At 36.2% G+C, this 26,194-nt stretch overlaps 2 non-coding genes across 2 annotated transcripts; both read right to left on the bottom strand.

The window, feature by feature from the left end:
- Positions 1–17,296: 17,296 nt before the first annotated feature.
- On the bottom strand, positions 17,297–17,369 carry Trnah-aug. The gene has a single exon. It is a non-coding gene; the product is annotated as a tRNA-His (tRNA).
- An 8,284-nt stretch (positions 17,370–25,653) lies between these two features.
- On the bottom strand, positions 25,654–25,726 carry Trnad-auc. Its single transcript has one exon. It is a non-coding gene; the product is annotated as a tRNA-Asp (tRNA).
- Positions 25,727–26,194: the final 468 nt, after the last annotated feature.

Genomic DNA, 26,194 nt, shown 5'->3' with positions numbered 1-26,194 from the left:
AACAGTGAGGAATTAATAATTTAAATTTTTTTAGGTAACAGTTTGGTATTATCTTGTAGATTATTAAAAAAAAAATTACAGCCCAATATTTACAAGATTTTTTACATCTTTTCAGCCGCTCAGAGGCATTTTATTACAGTTTCTCGTTTAGTGATTATGTACAAAATTAAAGATTATTCAGAGATCGTGTGATGCGGTCTGGTGTGACGTAGGTTTTAGAAAAACATTTTCTTTATCGTGCCAACGTTTCGATCTTTGATGAGATCATCTTCAGGTCTCAAATAAAACAAACACTTTGAGCTCTGAAGATGATCTCAATAAAGATCGAAACGTTGGCACGATAAAGAAAATATTTTTCTGAAACTTACATCACACCAAACCTCATCTCACGATTTCTGATTAATAGAATAAGAATAAATTATTATCCCTATTCATTTTTGAGAAGTTTCGCTAATCCCTTTCGCTTTGTAGTTATTGCTAAAAAATGATATATATATATATATATATATATGTATATTTTTTTAATTTCACTGTGCTTTTAGAAAAGTTGCAACAAAATTTCGCACGTTTTCCGTCCAATCTTCCTTCAAACGCTAACACGTTCAGCATAATATTTGAAATTGGCACGTTACAGTGAAGAAATTGCCGTCATTCTTTTATATTAGATCGTCCTGAGCCCCACAAGACCTGTGATTCTCTCCGACCAGGTTATTCCCTATTTGTTCTCGGCCCGCGATGAAATATTCATCTCACCTCTCTCTCTGAACCTTAGATTTAAGGGGGCTAACTCCAGCCTGGATTTCTTTCCTCCAACTGACTAATGAACCACAAACATCACTGCTGATATTAACGCATACCTATTTGTGGTATTAATACATTGATTCATTCCACATGATCTCACAGTTTACATTATTCAGTTTACAAGTCGCGGTAAATTTACCAAAATAATTACATCCATAGTTTAATAGTTTGTTCGTTATAATAATTGTCACACACTCGCCCTCTCTTTCGCTCATACAAATTTCTCTCTCTCTCGCTTGCATTTTTCTGCTTTCTTTATCACTCACTCTTCTTTCTCGCACAGTCGATATTTCTCTACTTTTCTCCCCTTGTGTTTCTATATATCTATGTATCTTAGCCGAAGATCGTGGGTTCGAAACCCGTTCGTGACACTGACTTTTTATCTCAACTAAAAACCTTAATTAATTGAAAGATATTAATTGGTCAAGCGGACCACGAAAACTAGTGAATTTAATAAGTTAAAATGAAAGTATACATTTAGTCAAGCTCTCCGTGGCCATTTCGTTTGTCGCCGAGAATCAAATAGATTACACGACATTTGAAAAACGGCAAAAAGGAGGGAAAATTCAAAAGGTGGGGTTGAGATTAGAAGTTAGTGCCCGAGAGGATCGAAGTCATGATAGCTCAAGTGGTAGAGCAACGGCGTATGAGGTCGAAGATCGTGGGTTCGAAACCCGTTCGTGACACTGACTTTTTATCTCAACTAAAAACCTTAATTAATTGAAAGATATTAATTGGTCAAGCGGACAACGAAAACTAGTCAATTTATATCTATATTTCATCATCTATCTTTTTACTCTCATCCTCTCTCTACATTTCCTTTCCTTCCTCTCATCTTTCTCTTTTCATCTATCTTTCAACCTTTGCAATTATCTATACATCATCCTCTACGTTCTTTTCTTCATTGTTTGATTGGTATTTTTTTAAGATTTCGACGCCTTGGTTATTTGTACAAAAATTTAAAAAAAATTGTTAAAAGCTAAATATTATAAAATATCTGGATAATGAGGATTTATAACGAAGAACAAAATATGATCAATAGTAATGTAAAAATGTGTGATGTTTAGTGACCGTTAGTTAATGATTATTTGGAGATCGTGAGATGCGGTCTGGTGTGATGTAGATTTTAGAAACAACATTTTCTTTATCATGCCAACGTTTCGATCTTTATTGAGAGTTAAAAAAAACATAATTTTAGTATATAATTTATTATAGTTTTATTAGTGTTAGTATTTATTATATGTAGTTTTTCTGTTTTGTTTATTAGTATTGAATATAGTTTATTTATTATACTATTACGCTTAGTTAATTTTTAAATTTTGTTGATTATACTGACTATCAAAATGTTGAATATTTATACCCTACTTTATCAAAATAACAAACGATTTCCCGTTATCGCGATCTGTCGACTTTCTTTTTGACTGTCGAGGAAAAACATTTTAAATATATACGTTTACTAATTTCAAATGTTAAATTAGTTGCCAGTTCACCCGTTTTAATATCGTTTTTCGGAGAAGCACTCAAGGGTAACTGCGGTTATTGTATATTAAGAAATATTTTATTATTCCCTCGTTTTCAAAACTTGTTGAACGAATCACTCAATGAACTTTTGGCGCCCTTTGAATAAATCTAATGTAAATACTATGTGCTTTGTCACTTTTTCCAGGGTATAGGTGGTGGAAATAAAATAGTATGAAATGACAGTTTTTGCCGATGTTTAAAAAGGAGAGTTCTCCTCAGGTTCGGAAAAAAAGAATTTAAAGATTTGTAAAGATAAAATCATAACTTTTCCTGAGAGTCTTTATTCCTAGCAGGCCTGCACTGAAGTGATTTGTTTATGTCAAAATTGACTTTTTTAATTAAAAAAACTGTAAGATAGTAAATGATTTTTTGCATTTGAACACATTACATTAATTGATAAAATGATGTTTTTCAAGACGGCGTATTATCATATTTTTATTTCTTTATTTTGTTATAGTGCCCGTTTCTGTTGTACTGAGATTTTTCTCATATGTTAGTTATTTTATTGTTTTAAAGAACAATCGTTCTCTGTTTTTTAACAAAGGGGTCAATAACACTTTCGCTGCATTGCGGGGAAGCCATTCTTCCAAAAATCTATCTTTCTCAATCACTCTCTACTGTTTTATGTATCAATGTTTTTCACTCTTTCCCTATTTTGGAACCCATGTCCTAATTGTGCCCGGAAAATATGAATTTTCAATCCCCACACAGTTCGGCTATTAAAATGCCATTTCTCAACCCTTTTGGGGCTCGGTGTATAAATTCCACTGGAAACCCCTCAACCCACCAAACGTAATCTAGCTGTAATTGCTTTTGAATAAGCTCTCATTTTAGCTAAGAAACTTCTTTAAAATGAGGAACCAGAACACTGACGCTTATTTTACGAGAGATTCTCATCAATTCTTTATTGTTTTTCAAATATTTAAGTTTTCCGATTTGGGTAAGTATGAAAGAACCATCTTTGTCGTAGTATAAAACAGTAAAATTATTTTTTCATTTTGTTCTTTATTAAATGTATTTTTCTATATGAATCTATTCGTTTGGAGGAACCCGACACTAAGACGTTTATAAATATAAATACATAAAAAAATTCATCATCAACGAAACTGCCAGTACACAATTATCAATAATCAAATATTGCTAATTTATCCGTTTCAGTTCCATTTTGTACTTAATAATTTCTCGAACAAGGGATTTGAGAGAAAAAAGTCACTCTATGGTCCAAAATTTGAACGACGGTTTTTGTTGTTTGTCATTAAGGGTGGTTTTTAAGTTAATTTTTCATATCCGATGGATTCACTGATCGTGCGTCGTCTTTCCTGCTTGTGTAGTTATTGAACTCTGTCCATACTAAACCACTAGAAATTATGAATGATGGAGTGTGTGTGAAGTTTAATCCTTTTTAAGAAGTTGGTTCCTACTCACAGTAAGTTGTTTTGTAACGATCCGGATTTCGAGCCTTTTAGCTCATCATCAGGTTGAAGGACTTCTACAACCACGTCTTTCGACATGAATTGCCAAAGTGAACCCGCTGATACCTCCGCCAACGCGACGTTCCCATTAGCAGCTGATTTTTTTAATGGCGCTCAATTTGAACGTGCGAAACGCGGAAATTATAACACAAATAAATATTATAATAGTAAATACTTAATATTATTAAATTACTGTAAAAATAGTAACAATTAAAATAATTAGTTTAATTAGTAGGATGTTTGATATTATTTATGTACATATTTAAAATGGGAGGTAGATCAAAATCTGTTATATTAGTTATGCATTTATCACCATATTCAGTTTTACATTTTTTAATTTCAAATTTCTCAAACCAATCTAATTCTCTCCCTTTGTTGAAACTATGTAACACTGTTGTATTTAAATTTCAATTTAAATTATGTTTGGTTTCTTTTAGATAGTCCTTAAATTCCGAAAATTTACTCGATTTAGGCAAGTGTTTTTATTTCTCTACCGCTTTGTCCTATATATTTAATATCACAATCATTACAATTGTGTTGGTAAACCCCGCTTTTTGCCAAGTTGTCTACTTTGTCTTTAGGTTTTGAGAGGATGTTTTTAGTGACCCCGTACTTCTAAAATCTATTCTAAAACCTTCTTGTTTAAAAATTTTACTAACTTTTTCCGATAATTCACCAATGAATGGCAAACAACGGAAACCTTGAAAATTTTGATTACTCGTGGAATAAGGCTTTGCTTTGTTGTTGTTTGTCTAAATCTTTATTGATTTTGTATTTTTATTCAAATGAAGCACCTGGTTAATATGAGCACATCATTGAGAAAATAATAAACTGCTGTGATACTACTTGGTCGAAACGGTCTGTGCGTTCTTTTTGTGAAGAATTATAAAACCGATTAAAAAATATTTTAGTTGATGCCAGATATCAACATGATCAATACTTTTTAAAATGGGAAATCATATACATTGCTGCTGAATATTTGTTGCTTTAAATAGAAGAAGATGGATTTTGACCAGGTCAGTATTCATGTTTGGGTGAAATTTATTCTTGTCAGCCATAATAACCGTAATCTTTCTAAAAACGGAACAATATTTTGATAGAAATGATAAATGATGGAGTGAGTGTGGTGTTCAATCCTTTTTAAAAAGATAGTTCCTACTCACAGTAAGTTGTTTTGCAACGATCCGGATTTCGAGCCTTTTAGCTCATCATCAGGTTGAAGGACTTCTACAACCACGTCTCTCGACATGAATTGCAAAAGTGAACCCGCTGATACCTCCGCCAACGCGACGTCCCAATTAGCAGCTGGTTTTTTAATGGCGCTCAATTTGAACGTTCGAAAAGCGAGAATTATAACACAAATAACTATTATAATAGTAAATACTGTAAGAAATTAATTATAAATTAGTGATTCTTGAAGCGGATTCTTCCCACCCATGGTCCCAAAAGGCTGCTGGTTTCATTTGGCTCATAGACCGTATGTTAAAACTTTCATTAACACCGGCTAAGTATAAAAAGGAATTAGAAATTATTAAAACTATAGGAAAAAAAACAACGGGATCTTGAAATATTTATTGATAGGTTGCTAGTTAAAAGAATAAAAAAATTAACTTTAAATGAATCAACAATAGGACTCAGCCACCACACCATAAATGAATCATTAGGTTTCCGTTGTTTGCCATAAATGGTGAATTATCGGAAAAAGTTAGTAAAATTTTTAAACAAGAAGGTTTTAAAATAGCTTACAGAAGTACGGGGTCACTAAAAAACATCCTCTCAAAACCTAAAGACAAGGTAGACAACTTGGCAAAAAGCGGGGTTTACCAACTCAATTATAATGATTGTAATATGAAATAAATAGGTCAAAGTGGTGGAGAAATAAAAACGAGAGTTAAAGAATACTTGCCTGATCGAACAAATTTTCGAAATTTAAGGACCTTCTAAAAGAAATAAAACATAATTTCAATTCAAATTTAAATGCAACAGTGTTACATAGTTTCTAAAAAGGGGGAGAACTAGATTGGTTTGAAAAATTTGAAATTAAAAAATGTAGAATTGAACATGGTGTTAAATGCATTAATAATATAAAAGATTTTGATCTACCTCTCATTTTAAATATGTACATAAATAATATTAAACGTCCAAATAATTAAATTAATTATATTAATTGTTATTATTTTTATAATAATTTAATAATATTAAGGTATTATTCTAATTTTTTAATCTTATCACTTTAATCACTAATTTCTTACAGTATTTACTATTATAATAGTTATTTGTGTTATAATTCCCGCTTTTCGAACGTTCAAATTGAGCTTCGATTCTGTCCCTCACTCTTCTCTCCTCTCTAAACTCGAATCTTTTTCCTTCTCCGCCAGCACCATCCGTTGGTTCCACTCCTACCTTACCAATCGCCACCAAGCTGTCTCCCTTTCCAATGGCCTTACCTCCTCCTTCCACCCTCCAAAGTCTGGGGTGCCCCAAGGCTCTGGCATCTCTCCTATCCTTTTTTCCATTTATATCAATGATCTGCNTACTTTTAACTTCATAGAAGGAACTTCCTTTATTTAGTTCATGTAAATTATTCTTAGGGACACCAGCACCAGAATAAAGTTTTTTTTTTTCTTCTTCTTCTTAGAAGCACACTTCATCCAGCAGCATGCTGCCGACTTCTTCCGCTTGCCCCTGCCGAGGTCATGGGTTAACAATGTGCTCTCAACCGTGTGCCGCGCTTAAAGGGGTCAAAATGAATCGACCAAGTCTCCCAAATACTCCCTAGAAAGAGAAGACAACTCTATCTCCCTGGAGTACGGGCTCCGCCAGCGTCGAAACATCCGGGTGCGCTCCGGCCGCAGTTTCGATTTTAGTGGAATCTCTAGCCACCCCCTAGAGGAGACCATGCATTCCCCAAAATACCATGCCAACCCAACCGAAATACATCCGCCACAGTCCCCCTCCCCACGCATTTGAGGGACTCCATCAGCGTATTCTTAGCCTCCTCGTTGGCTGTACGCTTCGGCAGTCCAATCTCTCCGATTGCCGCGAAGTCGGGAGGTTATTCGGAGGTCATACAAGGACACTGGCCCGCGGCCACTTATGAAACACATCCTCTTATCTAGGTACCCGCTAGGGCTCCATCACTAGTTCACTGCGAGTCCTTACCCATGCAGCTGGGCTTGAACTTGGAACGAAACTTCGCTGCCCCGCAGTTGAGATGGTTATGCACCCTCCTCCGTCCGTATATATGGACAAGATCTGGTACCCGTACCCGAGTTCAGGTACCTCCTCTGATGCCGCACCCCGTCCGAGGTCAGTTCGCAAGCCAACAACTCACGCATATCGAGGGACAAGGTAAGCGTTGTCTTGGCATTCTAGCACTCTGTACACTTCCTTGGCTCTATCGCCAAAATGCATGCAGAGGATGCTTAAGGCGATTATGCCCGCCAGGAAGCTCGTGCAGCTTGTTTTTAAGAGAGTTTGTCACGTTTTCAAGGTCTGCTACAGTCTACTAGGAGCACCCACTGCACAGGCCCAGGAATAGAATCGAGAAGAAAGGAAAGACCAAACCTTGATACGGATGTTCGGAAATAATACACACTCCGGGTATTTTCCAGGGTTTTTGATATTATTACCCGCCGATCACACTGCAAATATTCTTTCCATATTTCATCGCAAATCACCCAAACATATTACATCGCCAAAAAATACATTCACTCAAATTAAGGAGTGAATTGAAAAATAATAATTTCAACAAACGTGCGAAAGAGCTCCCCTAGCCATCCCTAACCATCCCTATATGCCACCATATACGTTTATATTCTTACCATAATAAGGGGTATGCAAAAAGATCACTTTATTAATTTTTGAAAATTTACTTTCAAGCGTAGCGCTTTATAAATAATTATCACAGATTTTCAATATTAAATCTTTGATGATATTACTCATATCTTACTTTGAAGAGTTTTTCAAAACTTTTTACTAATCTGTAAATTAGTAAGGTTTATCGCAACACTGTTTTTTAAGTACGTTTTACAATTATATGCTATTATTTTGATTTCTAGCCAGGGTAGGTTTTACTGTTGATTAAATTTCTACCGGGCGAATATCGGACTTGCACGGACTTTTTGCCAATAAAGATTGGAGTTTATTGCCACGGAAAGCGGTGAAAAGGCGATTCACTGGGTCGCGTATCATATCAAATGATTCATGATACAATATCCGCGTTGAATCTAGTGTTTATCGCCTTTATCCCACTTGATTTTGTAATGATAAATTGCGACAGTTCGTTTTCTTGACCGCCCCCACGTAACAACAATGGGAAATATCGATTTGCCGATGTCAATTTTAGATACTTGAAAATTTTTTTGGCTACGCATGGGAAATATATTGGATTATCTTATCTACTGAATTGTACGGCATGTACGTGTCCATCTTTCCATTTTATCCGTTGCTGCCGGGTAAAAAGGGCCACCCTTTTCCCCTAAAAATAACCTTTACAAAACGTTTCCCTTTAAAGTAAATGAATAAAAAAATATATATCGGTTTCAAAGTTTATAAAATCGTTGGTTCATAAATTCAGTTTTTATTACTTTCTATTTTCTTATTCTAAACCATGAAAAATTCCCTGTAAAGGCGTCTTCAAGGAGGAATTAACGAGTGGGATCATTCTTTGAAAAAAAATCATTTTGATAAATAAGCGCCTAAGATTTTCATCTATGCTTTAACTTGGTAAAAAGGCAATGTTTATACTCTACACCAATTAATATGTTAATATCTGCGTAAATAATGGGTTGATAAGAAAGATAGATGTTCAGAAAGTTAGTATTCAATCGGGTTCTGTTGTTCTCAATTTCGTCAGAAAAAATGAGCATTCAAATATTTATTTCCTATGAATTTTCTTTTTACATGATGATTGTAATACTGAGCCGGAAAGGGTGATCAGAGATGATCTCACTCCGAATGATTAATTAAATTAAAGTTGAAAATCTTGGTATTTTTTAGTTTTTGTCTTAACCCCTATACTATGTTTCATAAAAGACACTGGGGATGATGATGATGCTAGGAAGCAGTGGATTTGTTCCCCAAACACTGCACTTCCTTTCTGGCACATTTTCCTAGGCCCTTATTTCAGTTCAATCTATTCGATTCTTCTATTAAGAAATATTAGGTCAGTGAATGTCATTGCTGAATTTTTTAATTTTTTTAAATTTTTTTTATCCCAGGTCGCTCTTGTTCATTATTATTTTTACACAAAATTGTGGGTAGTTATAATATTCAATGAATTTAATAAAGAAGCTTTTGGACTTATGTAAAATCAGATGTTTAGGTAAAATACATTGTCAAGTGCTTTCAATTTTTTGACCTGAAGTTTATTTAATTGCCTCTTTGTCATTCCTTTTCTACAGTATTTGTTTTCTTTTTTGTCTCATTCCGACCAGTAAGAGGGGTTCCTCCGTAATATAAAGGAACGCAACAAAAAGCCCTGCTAACATCTTGCAACCTTGAATTTAAAGGTTATAGTAGCTAAGAAAGCTATTCATGGATAAAGGAAGATAAAGGCGGATGTATAAGAGTAGTAGTACAACATAAACCAGATTGCATTACAAAATTTTTTAATGCTTATTCCAACAAAGATAGAAGCAAATATATGGTTTTAAAATTTTCAAAAATGACTTGGTATTTAAACCAACCACACTTTGTTCATTTTTAAGAAATGAATTTTTTTATTTTGTCAGATATAGGCCTTTTTGTTTTATGTTCATCTAATTGTTTTCGTGAAATGCAGAAATTTCAGTCAAACAATTTTTGTTGGTAAGGGAGTGTTTTTGGGAAGCCGTTCTCAACCGCCAACATGGGAATTATGGAATCCCATAGTAACCTTCGACCATTGACCATAACATCATTTGTGTGTGTATCTAATTGCTTCGTAGTTTACAATTTATCGGGCCACTTTTCTAAGAAAAACAAGGTCGTAATACGGCTCTTAACAATGAACAAAACATTATCGATAAATTTATATAACTTCTTTTATTTCACACACACAGCACAGTTTTAATTGGTAAAACGGTTATTTTTCTGACACAAAATAAAATGAAAAATGAAAAAACAAAACTTTATAAACAAAAGAGTTAAGAAGTTAAACAGGTGAGAACTTTTTTAAATGGATTTGTAGATTGTAATTTCAGGGTATAGTATACTGCGCCCTTTGAGAGCTATTGTATCTCCCGTGCTCTGCCTAAAGCACATCGGTGAGTCCTATTTCATCAAGAAACATGATTAATAGGCCCGGTTTCAGTGGTTGAAGCTCTTCTATGGTCACATTGTATATCCCAAAACACTTCCTCCTGCGGGCTAATGTAGCTCCGCAGTTTGTTAGTAAGTGTGTTGGTGTCTCTTCTGCTTCCTTGCAGAATCTACATGTGCCATCTTGGATTATTCCAATTTTCTTTAGTTGTCCATTTAATCTACAGTGTCCTGTCAGGAATCCTGTTAGGATTCGCAGTCTATTCCTGCTTCCTTTGACACATTCTGTGATTTCTTTCTTGCCAAAATTGGTTAGAAGATTCTTGAATTGTCTATGCCCAATAAGTGAATTCCAAAGTTCACTCATTTTCTTTTTGTCCTTCTGTCTGAGGTATTCGTTAATAGTGTGGGTTCCTATGCCACAGAAGTGTTCGGGTCCTTTCAGCGGTGTGGCAGCCCCTTTTCTTGCAAGGGTGTCCGCTTCCTCGTTGCCTTCTACTCCCATGTGTCCTGGGACCCAGCAGAGGCTAACTTTATTCTGCATACCCAATATGTTTAGTTTGGTTTTGCAGTTCATCACCATCTTTGAACTAATGGTATTTGAGCTTAGTGCTTTGATGGCTGCTTGGCTATCTGACATGATAGCTATATTCTTGTTTTTGTACCCTCTATTTAGATTGAATTGGATACATCTTTCAATTGCGTGAATCTCAGTTTTTCCCATGGGTTCTGAGTATTTGGTTCCAGGTCCAGATACTCCTGCCCCTGTACCTTCTTGTGTTCTAGATCCATCTGTCTACCAAAGGAAGGTGCCTTTTTTGAGGGAGTTATTTCCTTTCCTTTCCCATTCCTTTTTGGTGCCCAGATGTATTCGGAATTTTTGATTAAGTTCAAACCTCCTGTTCATGTCATCTCTTGGAGCCATGAGTGAGGGATGGTTTTTCCACAGTTTGTTTCTGTCTCTCTCCATTTCAGTTTTATTCCTGTTGGAGGTTTCTCTCTAATAAAGTTGATTATGGTTTTCTGTGCTGTCCTTTCTATCATGTGATGTAGGGGGATTAGTCCCAATATCTTTTCCATGCTAATTGTAGGACATTTTCTCATTGCTCCCGTTATGCAGATGCATGCAAGTCTCTGTATTTTGTGAGTTCTTTCCTTTTGGTTATTTGTTTCGCTTTATCAGCCCAGGCTATAGCTCCGTATGTAAGTAAAGGTCTTACTATCATGGTGTACATCCATAACAGTGTTTCTTGCTACATTCCCAGTTTCTTCCTGCCATTCTTCTGCACACCATTAGAGCTCGTGTCGCCTTTGTGATGATGGAGCTGATGTGTTTCTTGAATGTTAGTGTTTTATCTAGTATGATGCCCAGATATTTGACTTCATTTTTGATTTCTATCACAATGTCGTTGAGTTTGATTTCTTTCATGTGATCTAGCTTCCTTTTCCGTGTAAAAGTGACTATGGTTGTTTTGTTTGGATTAATTCCCAAGCCTGCATTTTTACACCATTCTTCTGTGATTTTCAGTCCCTCTTGGATTATGTCGCAGAGGGTTTCCTCGAATTTTCCCCTGGCTGTCAGGACTATGTCATCTGCATATCCCTGACATTTTATTCCTGAACGGTTCAGGGTTTCGAGCAGTTCATCAACTGTTAGGCTCCATAAAACGGGTGATAATATCCCTCCTTGAGGACATCCTTTTGTTGTTCTAACTTCTATAGTGTTTGTTCCTATATTTATTTCAGCTATTCTGGTTCTTAAAAGTTCTCCAATCCATCTGGATGTGGTTAGGTCTACGTGTTTTTTCCCCAGGGAGGCTTCCATTGATGCATGAGATGCATTGTCGAAAGCTCCCTCAATATCGAGGAACGCGCAGATTGCTATTTGCTTTGTTACCAGTGTTTCTTTTAGGTCACTGGTTAACTGGTACAGTGTAGTTTCTGTTGATCTTCCTGCTCTGTATGCATGCTGATAGTAAATGGATTTAGGCAGAGCGGATGAAATTGCATTGGCTGTGCAAAGAACGAAACTAGAAAAACTAGGGCTGATTACTTACAATAAAACCCCACGTTTCGAAAAATTCTATTTAGTAATAGTCAAGTGTTTAACGATGACGAAGTTTGGTTGGTGAATGTTTGCGCCACAATTTCTCAATACCCAGAAGGGAATTGTCAGGTCTAGTTTAGTAGATTTGGTAGTTTAATCAAGTTGAAAATATCCAAGGATTTGAGAAAAAAACTTGATGGAAACGACATAGAACCATTGATCCTATAATAGACCCACTTGAGAATTCTGTTTGAAGCATTGAAAATAAAAACTAGACATTCATTCAATGGTTGCGTAAGCTATAAAGTGGTAGGGGAGAGAGAGAGAGAGAGAGAGAGAGAGGGAGAGAGAGAGAGAGAGAGAGAAAGAGAGTGAACGCGGTGGTTCACCCACTGGTCTAAATAACAGAAATCGTAATACGGCGCTCAACGATACAGTTCCGCAACACTCACTTACATTGCAAAACTGTATTGCATACCTGTGAACTTTAAATGATTTTATAATACTATTAACACATCGCATATTAACACGATTCTTTTTATAAAATGTTTATTTCTTTTGAAACGCTAAATTATTTGCTCGTTGCCATATAGATAAAATCTACCATGTTATAAATGGGAGAGCAAAAAAGTAACTGCAGACGATTTGAAAAGCGGGAATAGGCTGACGAGGAAACACAGCTGTCAGCAGTTTACAGGTGGTAGACAGATAAACCGTACAGAACGCCTTTTAGAAGCACTTTGTTTCATTTTGCAACGCGAAAGGTAAATACTGACTGGCTTGAATGATTAGATACTAATCTCTGAAGGTTTATGAATAAATATGAAACTCTTTGAACTTTGTCTCCCACTCTAGCTCTGGAAAGGTTTAATAAATAATCATTAACACCTAATTAGATGAAGTATATTATGTTAAATTCATTTTGTCTTATATCATATGGAAGCATATGAAAGCCAGTACATTATTTCTAAATAATTATCCATTATACGATAACAGAACGACGTTATTTGAAAGGTTCTTTGAAGAAAGTTGTTGGGCATGAAATTATATTATGCTTGTGTCATATTTTGACTGTAAGAGAGAACAAGATAGAAAGAAAGAAAGAAAGAGAGAGAGATAGTGAGAGAGAGAGAGATTGGATTAAATTGAAATGTTTTATTCATAAAACCCGCAGATTTAGGTCATGTTGACCTTTCTTTCACAGAAAAAAAACTTTATGATGTTTTGGAAACATGTTCCCATAAGAACAACAACAACCAAAAAAATGCCAAATAGTATGAAAAACAAAACAATACTTTTATTGAGAAAGAAAGAGGGAAAGCAATAGAATTGAAGTGGGTTTAATTGAATCGTTACGTTTATGAAACTCGCATATTTAGGACATACATATCAACATTTCTTATAGAGAGGGAGGGAAGAAAGGAGGGAGGGAGTGAGAGAGGGAGAGAGAGAGAGCGAGCGAGAGAGAGGGAGTTTAAGAGGAGTTGCCTACCAATAAAAAAAGTGAAAAAAATCAGAGAAGAAGAGTCGAGCACATATTTCCAGTTTGAGTGCTGGTAAAGAATCAATTCTCAAATCTGGAAAGAAAACAGCCCCACAGAATTCAAAGCGGGAAATGGATAAAACCTTATGAAGGGATGGAGGGAGGGGAGAGAGAGAGAGAGAGAGAGAGAGAGAGAGAGAGAGAGAGAGAGAGAGAGAGAGAAAGAGAAAGAGATGGAGANAGAGAGAGAGAGAGAGAGAGAGAGAGAGAGAGAGAGAGTGAGAGAGAGAGCGCGAGAGAGAGGGAGTTTAAGAGGAGTTGCCTACCAATAAAAAACAGTGAAAAAAATCAGAGAAGAAGAGTCGAGCACGTATTTTCAGTTTGAGTGCCGGTAAAGAACCAATCAATCTGGAGAGAAAACAGCCCCACAGAATTCAAAGCGGGGAATGGATAAAACCTTATGGACGGAGGGAGAGATAGAGATAGCGAGAGAGAGAGAGCGCTGAGATAATGTCTTAGAAAGCTTGGTTTTTATGTCAAGTTAAGACAAAGAATATTTTTTTGTTAAACATGTTTTATACAGTTAAGGCCATTCCTACTCTGATTAATCTAGCCATTGTATCTCATTATATTAACATTATTTAGTATTTTTTGGGATATATATTTAGGATTTGTCTTTTTTCACCATTACTGCCTTTTTCCCGCAATGCTCAGCTGTGCAAAACGCATGGAATGATAAATTGAGCGAAATGTTTCCAGAAAAAAAATTGAAAAACAAATTAATCTACCAACGCAAGTATGAGTTCAATCATTCTTGTAATATTTCCATGGTAAGTATGTTTTACTATATTGAAAAAATGAAAAAAGCCCATTTAAGTTTTTTTTTCATATGATCCAATTTGATTTGAATTTTTTATATACCCAACTTTACAAGAAGAAAGGAAAATTAAACCTAACTTCACTATATTTCTCGGCATAATATCATAATTGGCAAGGTACATGGATGAAATTACAATCATTCTTTAGTATTAAATCACCCTTTTCCAGCAGCAATTGCCCGGTTATATTTTCTCTATTTTCCATTGCTGTTCCACCGGCATTTCTTCATTATTAAAATGCCATTCCCGTCCTAATTAAAAATGTAAAATCAATATACAAGACAAAACAACGCCACATTTAGCCCTCAGAATAAATAAATAAATAACCAGGAAACGAGAAAAGCATCCTTCTCGGCTTGTTTTGATTCGGTAGTTAATTCCCTGATTGGGTTATCATGCCTGTCGGAACGAGGAAAATGATAATCGCGTTTGTCACACGAACGTTATTCAGAGGGATGGCCTGCTATTTACGATCGGTGCCTGTGTTAAAGTTGACTCAGGAACTGTAACCCAAACCGTTCGGATTACATTAATCAATCCGTCAGTCTTATTAAAACTATGTAAGGGGAAGAAGACACATATTTGGCACAAAAAATACTAAATAATTTTAAAATGCTAATATAATTTTAATACAGTGGCTGAACAAATAGAAGTAGAGTAGGCTTTAACAGTCTAAAAACGTGTTAAACAAAAAAATAAAATTCATAATCTTAACTTCCTTTAAAAACCAAGCTTTCAGTGTATCTCTATATTTGCACTCTCTCTCCCCCTCTCTCCCACCCCTCACCACAACCCACTCTCTCATCCACTCTCTCTCCTTCAACTCTCACCCTCAACACTCTCCTTCACCCTCACCCTTTCCCTCTCCTCACCCTCACCCTCAACCCTCTCGATGAACCCTCTCCATCACCATTTCCCCCTCTCTCTCTCACTCTCTCTCTCTCCCACGCCTCACCCCAACCCACTCTCTCTCCCTCAACCCTCTCCCTCAACACTCTCCTTCACCCTCACCCTTTCCCTCTCCTCACCCTCTCCATCAACCCTCTCCATCACCCTTTCCCCCTCACTCCCTCACTCTCTCTCTCTCTCTCTCTCTCTCTCTCTCTCTCTCTCTCTCTCCCCCACCCATCCCTCCAACCCAACCCCGCACCCACGCTCTCTCCGTCAACCCTCTCCCTCAACACCCTCCTTCACTCTCACCCTCTCCCTCAACCCTCTCCATGAACCCTCTCCATCACCCTTTCCCCCTCACCCTCTCTCTCTTTCTCTCACTCTCTCTCTCTCTCTCTCTCTCTCTCCACAGGAGTGAGGTAAGCTAAGATGCACAAAAATTAAATAATTCGTTTAATCTTTCACTTCACCTTCACTCACACTTCTTTCTCTCAATCCTCCTTTTCCACTAACTCATACACTCTTTCAGTCTCTATCTCTCTCTAAGAAAGTTTTATTTCTCAGCATTGGACACCCTTTATCTTTTCGTCATCATCCAGAACCAACTTCAGGCCTTGACTTCAAAAATCGGGCTCTGTGAAAAAAAAGGAATCGTTCCAAGGGCCATGGGTTAACCTCCGATTTGACCTGCAGAAAAACGATCATCCTAGCCCGATAGGTGTGACCCTGAGATTTAATTTTGGACCAAAACCCGGGTATGCCTTAGGGAGCAAAAAGGTTACTCGGTGTTTACCTTTTAATTGAAGGGTTTCATTCCTTGTATTATTTGGTCCTCAATTCCAATTTTATATCACTGGGCCGTTTTATTGAACGTAGTATTATTACATAACTTTTTTTTTTAAGTTTTGTTTTGTGTATATAGTGATTGAATATATTTATTAGCGTAAATGTGTAATGTGAGACGATGGGAGATCAAGTATATCATCGACCCTAAATTAGATTTTTTATGAAATATGCAGAAAGGTTGATGAAGAAATATCAACCACCCTACTTGAGTAAATGGTATCTAAATACGAAATTATGTTGAAGGAGTGCATGTACTAAAGTTTAAAACCTGCATTCATTAGGGAAATGAAACTTACAACAGAGTCATTAGCTAAATTCTGTAAATTTCCTTATGTTTTGTACAAACGTGAAAAATTGTGCTTTTATAAATGTTAATATTAAAAAGCGACATGAAATCTTATGATCATTCGTTTGATTAAACTTTATCTTTTGTGGTCCGTTTTATCCTCAGTGTAATAAGAAGCTAACAAAGAACACCGTCTTGGCGGAAAGCAATAAAAAAAAAGCAAAGGAGAGTCCGTAATACTAAATTGTCTGGAAAATACGTTTTTGGAGGAAGGTGCAATTAACTTCTGGTCAAGAGACACGGGCAATTATCCGGTAGAATTATAATTTGACCTGATTTTAGTTTTAACCGCTAGGAAAGAAAATTTCATGCGAGTCCATTAGACATGGTCAATATTACCGGTATAAAGCTTAATTTATAATGGCCATATGTGAAGCTAGTACAAAACATCTCGTTGAATAATTGATTGGTTTGTTTAAGGAAAGTCTATTGTTTAATTTGTGAATTGTATGTAATTATTATAATAAAATATAAATTAAACTAATGATTATTCAGAAATCGTGAGATGCTGTCTGGTGTGATGTAGGTATCAGAAAAACATTTTCTTTATCGTGCCAACGTTTCGAACTTTATTGAGATCATCTTCAGGGCCTTGTGTTGCCTGCATTTCAACAAAAAGGTTCTCTGATAGATAGCCGAAGCGAGTTTCTTCTCATTGTTGGCGATGTCCTTCGGAATACTTTTTGCTTCTTGTCCGTCAGTAGTTGAACAACGTAACAAATGTATTACAATTAATTAAGGTTTTTAGTTGAGATGAAAAATAGCTAATGGCACGAGAGGGATTCGAACCCACGACCTTCGGCTTCATACGCCGCTGCTCTACCACCTGAGCTATCGTGACCTCGATCCACTCGGACATCAACTCCCCATCTCAACCCCACCTTATGAGTTTTCCCTCCTTTTGCCATTTTTTAAATGTCGTGTAATCGGTTTGGATTCTCGACGACAATTGAAATGGCGACGGAGAGCTTTAGTGAAGTGTACCTCATTTTAATCATTAAATTCACTAATTTCGTGGTCCGCTTGACCAATTAATACATTACAATTAATTAAGGTTTTTAGTTGAGATGGAAAAAAGCTAATGGCACGAGAGGGATTCGAACCCCCGACCTTCGGCTTGATACGCCGCTGCTCTACCACCTGAGCAAAATGGCAAGAAAAATGGCAAAAGGAGGGAAAACTCATAAGGTGGGGTTGAGATGGGGAGTTGATGTCGAATGGATCGAGGTCACGATAGCTCAGGTGGTAGAGCAGCGGCGTATCAAGCCGAAGGTCGTGGGTTCGAATCCCTCTCGTGCCATTAGCTTTTTTTCATCTCAACTAAAAACCTTAATTAATTGTAATGTATTAATTGGTCAAGCGGACCACGAAATTAGTGAATGTAACAAATGTAGTTGAAATTTGTTCATAGAATCCCATGTTCTTCGTTCTTCTCGTGTAGAAATGTGTGTGGTGATTAGTGACCGTTGATCTCAATAAAGAGCGAAACGTTGGCACGTAAAGAAAATGTTTTTCTTAAACCTACAACACACCAGACCGCATCTCACGATTTCTGAACAATCTTCGACTAACGGTCACAAATCATCACACGTATAAATTAAGCATTTACGAAACTTTGATGTTCACGTTGCGCCTGTATTATTTTGTATATCTTATTAAATATTAAATACGTTGAATTTATGCTAAACACCACCATTTGCACCTTTCTTATTAGTGCAAAATGAACGGTATGAAACAAAAACAGGTGAATTATGCCTTCAGGAGAACTGATTAAATTACACAATGCGTCTTTGATTAAACTTTCCTTTTATTATTGCAGTTCATTATCTTTTAACACCAAACCTCATATTCTACAAAAAAAATGGACAGTACTGAATTAATGAATTCGGGTTAGCCGTGGAGATTCATTTGTTGCTGAGCTCTAGAAGATAAAGCCTTGTAAAAACAATGGCCGAGAAAGAGTTATGAAAATCATAAACTATAAAGGCTTTTCCCACATTGTCTTACATTCTTCGTTTCCGAAAGTCAAAAGGCGATCGAAGGGCGGACTTGAAAAGCTTGCTTATGCTAATAATTCGAGGTCAATTTCCCGGTTTCATTTCGACGTCAAGCCTATATTTTCCCCATTTTTATAGAGGTCGGCTCTGGTCGGGCTTTTATTGCAATCGTTCGGCCGTTTTTATACACCCTTTTTTTCAGTGTGCATGTAAAATATGGCTATTTTTGATTATTTATAGATATTAGTCCTCGGAGGGGCGACAGAAAAGGAAATAATACATGAAGGCTTTTATTTTTGGACTGTATCAATATGCCAAATTGACATACAAATATTTTTAAGTATATTTTTCATTAGCTATGCTAACTGTACATTTATTACTTTTATGTACTTTTATAATTTACGACAGTGACGGGATTTCGGAACCGTGACATTTAAAAAATAACATCTAGTTTAACGATTATTTAAAAATCGTGAGATCCGGTCTGGTGTGACGTAGGTTTCAGAAAAACATTTCCTTTATCGTGCAACGTTTCGATCTTTAGTGAGATCATCTTCAGGGATCAAAGTGTTTTTTTTTCTGCGTAATTGTGCCATTCTTGCGTGTCGTGTTCAGAGTGCCAGTGAGATATTGCTGTAAATCCCAGGCCCTGATGATGATCTCAATAAAGATCGAAACGTTGGCACGATAAAGAAATTTTTTTTCTGAAACCTATATCACATCAGACAGCTTCTCACGATTTCTGAATAATCATCGACTAACCGTCATACACATCTAGTATAACTTTTATTCAGTCAAATTTATAAAATCCTGATAGCACCGTTGGATTCATGGTAAAATACATTGAAAAGGAGCCGGTTTTTCAGGGTTAAGCAGGAAGTTGGATATATGAGAGAAGCTTACTCATGCTGTTCTATGCTGTTGACGTTATAGTTTCTTTCAGAAACTTTTAAGAGTTATTACTACACATCTTTGTGCTTTATAGTTTACCGTTTTTTTCCTACGTTCACCATTGTCTTTAATTTCTTGAAAAGGCGTACAAAAAAAGACAGGCTTACTGTTTTTCAGGTTTTACGAATTTTACATTGTTTTTTGTACTGTCTTCTAATCAAGTGATCTTAAAAAGTCAAGCCAACAGTAAGTTTAAATATGTGGTGTTTAGTGACCGTTAGTCAATAATCATTTTTGAGATCGTGAGACAGACCGCAACTCACGTTCTCCAAATAATCAGATTGTTTAAACTTTTACGACTTACTTACAAATTTCGTCGTCACAATTAATAAACACATTATTACAGGTGTGTTTGTTTTTAAGATTTTGTTAGGTTTAATAATATTTTTATAACAGTTTATCTCCTAAAACCAACGAGTTTCCTTTAAATCCGGACTAGGCAATATAATTAATTGCAACATAAATCTTCCTCTTTTATCGCTGTCTAAAATATTCCTCATTCTAGTCCTCAAAACGATAGCGTCACAAAAAATAAACAAATAAATAATAATATATATAAAGGAACGCCACCGGTATAAAAACTAGAAAGATTTGTCTCGTCGCCATGATGTATAAGCCAATTATGAAACTCGTAAATCTTGTTTTAGTTTCACGGAGTAAACACGCTGCATTTATAGGCCTCTTAAAATTTTATGCTAAATCTTTTTTAATTCTATGATGAAATATGTAAACCTCCTTGTCATTAGTGTTTGAAAATTGTCATAATAACATTACCATATGTACAAAGACAACTTTTTATCATTGAACGAAGTTATTTTGGAAATACTGAACAAAATTTTCCTACTTTTTTTTTAAACTTCTCTCTTCATGCACCCTGTGAATTGAATTCCTATTTACCTTTAGAAATTTAAAGATTACGCTTGATAACAAATCTATAGAAGATCCTTTTTAAAAAGATAGTTCCTACTCACAGTAAGTTGTTTTTCAACGATCCGGATTTCGAGCCTTTTAGCTCATCATCAGGTTGAAGGGCTGCTACAACCACGTCTCTCGACATGAATTGCCAAAGTGAACCGCTGATACCCCCGCCAACGCGATGTTCCAATGAGGAGCTGGTTTTTTAATGGTGCTCAATTTGAACGTGCGAAAAGCGGAAATTATAACACAAATAAATATTATAATAGTAAATACTGTAAGAAATTAATTATAAATGCCATGCTCGCTCCCCGTTTGCCCATTCCGAGTGGCCGGGCCTGCGTTGAGCATCAGACCGTATGCCGCGAGCATAGGGCTACCTAAGCCGAAATACATCAGCCCGGTCTCCTGAGCACTCCTCAAATAGAGAAGGCCACTCTATCTCCCAGAGTATTGGGGCTTATTTAGCGTAGAAACTACTAGATCTGTTCCGGCCGCGGTTTTGTTTATAGTGGAATTGCTAACCACCCCGTAGAGGAGTACCGCCTACGGTAAAAGCCTCCAATCGAGCTCAGCCTAAATCTACAAAGCATTCTCGAGTATGAGCAACCGATTCACTACCCGTTCCCATTCGCCACTACTCACGCATTCGATGGACTTTTCAGCATAATCGTAGCGTCCTCAACGCTTATAAGCTGCCGTCCGATCCACCGTATCCCGTGAGGCCGGGTGTATAATGGTGGTCTTACGCAAGTTTCGAGCGAAGGTCACAGGTAGAAGACAGCTCCTTCTATAAGTTCCCGCCACGGGCGTCATCACGTACCACTACGAATCCATTCCCAGTGTAACAGGGGCTGGATTTTGGGACATTGAAAATTGGAAAAATGATATGACTATATACCGGTTATTTGATGATCCCATTTGTAGATGAGGAAGAAGAAACAGCCACACATATTATCTTGTAATTTGAAGCAACCGCTAAATGAAGACATACCAAAACAAAGAAAACCCAGAGAAGATAATTGAAGCAATGAGTCAAAGACCTTGTACTTCTTTAAAGCTGGAAGGCTGCTTTGGGGAACATAAACCCTAACTTCACCAACTCCTTTCATCATCATCATCATCTTCACTATTGGCCACTCTGTAAGAAAAATGTTAAAACATTTAAAAATATAAATGTGATAAGAAGGATTTCTTCCGTCAGTAGGAAACTTTATTTTAAAAAAATAACACAAATTAAAATTTTATTTTATTAACAGTTTTATAAAAGCCAACAGCTCGACATATCGACATCTTGGACTTGAAGTTATATAAAAACCCAAAGTATCTTCGTATGGTACCTTCATGTTTAAATAATAATAAAAAAAATTAATTAAAAAACTCGTACTACTTTAACGTCAAGATATACAACCTTAAAAGTTTTACGGCTGAAACAATTCCGTCGTAACGACCGGGAGTTTGATTAAGATTTCTGTTCTTACTGGAACCCCTTGGGGCTGCCTTTTAACGAGACAACTTGAAAATAACTTAAAATCAATAATCATACATATTAAATTTATTAATTTGGGGGGGGAGCTAATAAATTGAAATAACAGACTTTTGAAAAAACGAAAAAAGAAACTTGGCTTGACAATTGTTGATTGTCAATTTCTATTTCTCTTTTAATCGCTAATAAACAACCTTTAACGTCGCCTCGTTCTTACAGATCGGGCAATTTGATATTGTTGATGTTTAGCAGAATAAAGGAAAAATATAATTTAGTTCCGGAAGTAACATCATGGCTTAGAATTTATATCTTTAATTTATTATACGTTTATAAAAGACAAAAAAATTGAACACAATGTCTTATTAAATCTTTGAATTAATTAAGGATTTTTAGTTGAGATAAAAAATTCAGTGACACGAGCAGGATTCGAACCCACGACCTTCGGCTAGATACGCCGCTGCTCTACCACTTGAGCGATCGTGACTTCGACCCACTCGAGCACTAACTTCCCATCTCAACCCCACCTTTTGAATTTTCCCTCCGCTCGTGACACTGACTTTTTCATCTCAACTAAAAAACCTTAATTAATTGATCAAGCGGACCAGGAAAATTAGTGAATTTAATGGGTCTTATTAAATATTAACCCATTTACGTTTAGTGGTCTAATTGTCCAAATTACTTATTTCAATTAATTGTTTTTTTTATGTAACGTCTTGGTTAATATGAAAAAGTTAGTGTCTCGAACGGGATTCGGACCCACGACCTTCGGCTGTTCGAATCTCACGCTTGACACTAACTTTTTCTTCTCAACGAAGACCAAGGTAAAATAAAACATCGCATATGCAATAAAGAATGCACAACTCACACACTCACTTTCTTTTATGTAAATTAGATTTATTACTTAATTCAATTAATTATTCTTTTTATGTAATTATTTGGTTGAGATTGATCTGCCGTTTTCAACCAATTATTTGAGTGTATTCTGCAAAAGAAAATTTGACGAAACTTTTCCATTAGTCTACTAGAGGAACTTTTAGAAGTATTTTAATACACGTGGTAATGTATTGCACCATTTATGTACCATAAAAGTTGTGTCACGAGCGGGATTCGAACCTACGACCTTCGGCTCAATACCCCTTCTCTTACTATTTGAGCAATCATGACTTCGATCCACTCGGACACCAACTTCCGATGTCTTTACATACTTATTAGTAAGTGTCCGTTTGTAGCATGGCCTTAATCGGGCTTGATCCCGCTGCTAATCTTTATATCCCTGAGGGTTACACATTGAATGTATTTTGATACGTAAGAGGTTCTTTGCCTATCCGACCCACTGATGCTGTTATTTCCTTTTGATTATATTTTTTATTGCATTTTTTTCCATCAGAGGGGTATTCGGGTTTGACGACAACTGCCTCTTGACTGCTTTAATTTTAATAGAAATACAATATTTGTTATTAAACACTAAAATTCGGGTATGGTGCAATACATTACCACGTGTATTAAAATACTTCTAAAAGCTTTGTTCCTCTAGCAGGCTAGTTGAAGAATTTCGTCCATTTTTTTTTCTAGAATCCACTCAAATGATTGGTTGAAAAGGGCGGATCAATCTCTCTGTAAAGGTTACTATGGCTTTTCACATGATTAATTTTCTTTAAAAGGCAGTTTTTTTTTTTTGGCGTTATGAACTAGGCATATTAGCCATGTGACAATTCGTATATGTGTGTTCAAATTTGGGGGGGGGGTTATTGTGAAAAAAAGGGCCAGGGGCAACGGTGGGAATCGAACCCACGACCGCGGCGTGAGAGTCTCTCATGCTAACCACTCCGCTACCGCGGTCCCCCTAAAAGGCAGTTAGCAAAATCTGAGATAATCATGACGAAACAATTTAATGTTGCTTCCGGCTAAAACGATTGTTATTACAATGCCTAAATGCTCAGTTTAACGGTTCATTGTGCTCCATGCATCAAAATACGTGAAAAACATTATTTGAGAATTCACTAGTTTTCGTGGTCCGCTTGACCAATTAACATCTTTCAATTAATTGAGCTTTTTAGTTGAGATAAAAAATGGAATTGGACAAATTGAAAAATGGCAAAAAAGAGGGCAAATTCAAAAGGTGGGGTTGAGATGGGAAGTTAGTGCCCGAGTGGATCGAAGTCACGATAGCTCAAGTGGTAGAGTAGCCGCGTATCTAGACGAAGGTCGTGGGTTCGAATCCCGCTCGTGACATTGACTTTTTATCTCAATTAAAAACCTTAATTAATTGAAAGATTATTTGAGAATGATCGCCATCTTCATTATTATCGAGGATAACGTAGATTATGCGACATCATTATTAATTGTGTTAAAAAATGCTTTAAGCTATACAAAGAAAATAATTAATTTTCAGTGGGATGTTTATAATGAGCAAAGTTAACACTCATTAAATAATCAACCTAATCAGAACTTAAACATTAATCAAATTGGATATATGATTTTCTTTCATTATTTATTCAATTAAGATTTAATTTTTTAATAATTATCTACAATATTTATATTGATCCGGAATAAATGTATTGAAATCTTTGTTGCTTTCCCAATTTTTTTCATGGCCTCATCCTTGACGAGTATGTCCCGAAGCAATCTCCGATTTTATCCTATGACAATTTTATAACGCTGGCTGATATCAAACGGGATGGGATTAGGCCAAAACTTATGTGAGAGGGTCATCGTAAAACCTGGACAATCTGTTTGATGATGAATTTGAAGACTAGGAATTGGGATATGTTCTTTAGGCATTACAGCCTCCTGGATTATTGTATTTTTTCTAGTTTCTTAGGTCAGTACAATCGACTGGATCCTTATCGTGAGATTTACTCGATCATTAACTGTCGTTGATAAAATTCTTTTCACTGGGCTTTCTTTTTTTCCCAGGTTAGGTATCTGTTGAGATTTTCCTTTGCATTCCAAGATGATATGATTGGTTTCTTCTTCCTCATTACATAACCTAATGGATTCATCATTGAATATACCCACGTTACGTAGATATTTTCTCAGATGCAAGTGACCGTTTATGGTACCATCCTCTGTGTTTATCCCTCTCTAATTGTGCCATGAATTTGCCAAATTTGATGAGGGTTCTTCATCTATCATAAGCTTTTTGTGCCTGGTGAGAAGTTTTTCATCTCGTTTTGACTTTGTTGGATTCATTGTGAGATGGAGAATTCCGTGTATGTTTTTGTCAATCTAAAGGGGCTGGGCCTATAGTTTTATACATCCTCCTCTGGCCATCTTATCTGGCTTTTCTTTACAATAATTCTTTCGAGTCTTGGCCCCCAAGATATTGTCAGATTTTTACATTTCCCCAAGTTTTGGAGATTTTTGATGCATTCACTGACTATTTTAGATGCCATGTTTTTACACACTACGTAATATTTTTTTCTTAGCTGCTTTGATCGCTGATCATTGATGATGATCATTGCTGTAAATCATGGTGCTGCTCGTTATATTATAACAAAAAATTAATTCATTACGATCAAAAGAAATTGTAAAACATGAACTTCTAGATATGATTAAATCAGCCTTCTTTTATTTCACCCACATGAATTTCGAGTTTAATATTCTGAAAAGATAGTCAACCTAATCACCCCTTTTGGGTATTTTAGTTTTTACAGGTATGAGTGTGTGGGGAGAGAAAGAGAGAGCGTGAGTGAGAGAGGGTTCTTTGTGTGTTATGTGAACTAAATAATATTCTTACGATTAATTAAGGTTTTTAGTTGAGATAAAAAAGTCAATGTCACGAGTGGGATTCGAACCCACGACCTTCGGCTTGATACGCCGCTACTCTACCACTTGAGCTATCGTGACTTCGATCCACTCGGGCACCAACTACCCATCTCTCTGATTTGATAGCTCAAGTGGTAGAGTAGAGGCGTATCAAGCCGAAGGTCGTGGGTTCGAATCCCGTTCGTGACACTGACTTTTTTATCTCATCTAAAAACCTTAATTAATTGAATGGCATTAATTGGCCAAGCGGACCACCAAAACTAGGAATTTAATGAGTTAAAATGAAGTATACTTCACTAAAGCTTTTCTTGGCCATTTCATTTGTCGCCGAGAATCAAATAGCTTACACGACATTTGAAAAATGGCAAAAAGGAGGGAAAATTTAAAAGGTGGGGTTGAGATGGGGAGTTGATGTCCGAATGGATCGAGGTCACGATAGCTCAGGTGGTAGAGTAGCGGCGTATCAAGCCGAAGGTCGTGGGTTCGAATCCCTCTCGTGCCATTAACTTTTTTTCATTTCCACTAAAAACCTTAATTAATTGTCTTGTA

Source organism: Cimex lectularius, unplaced genomic scaffold, assembly GCF_000648675.2.
Source record: "Cimex lectularius strain Harlan isolate CLEC.00 unplaced genomic scaffold, Clec_2.1 scaffold292, whole genome shotgun sequence".
Classification (NCBI taxonomy): Eukaryota; Metazoa; Arthropoda; class Insecta; order Hemiptera; family Cimicidae; genus Cimex; species Cimex lectularius.
This window is presented reverse-complemented; position numbering and strand designations above follow the sequence as displayed.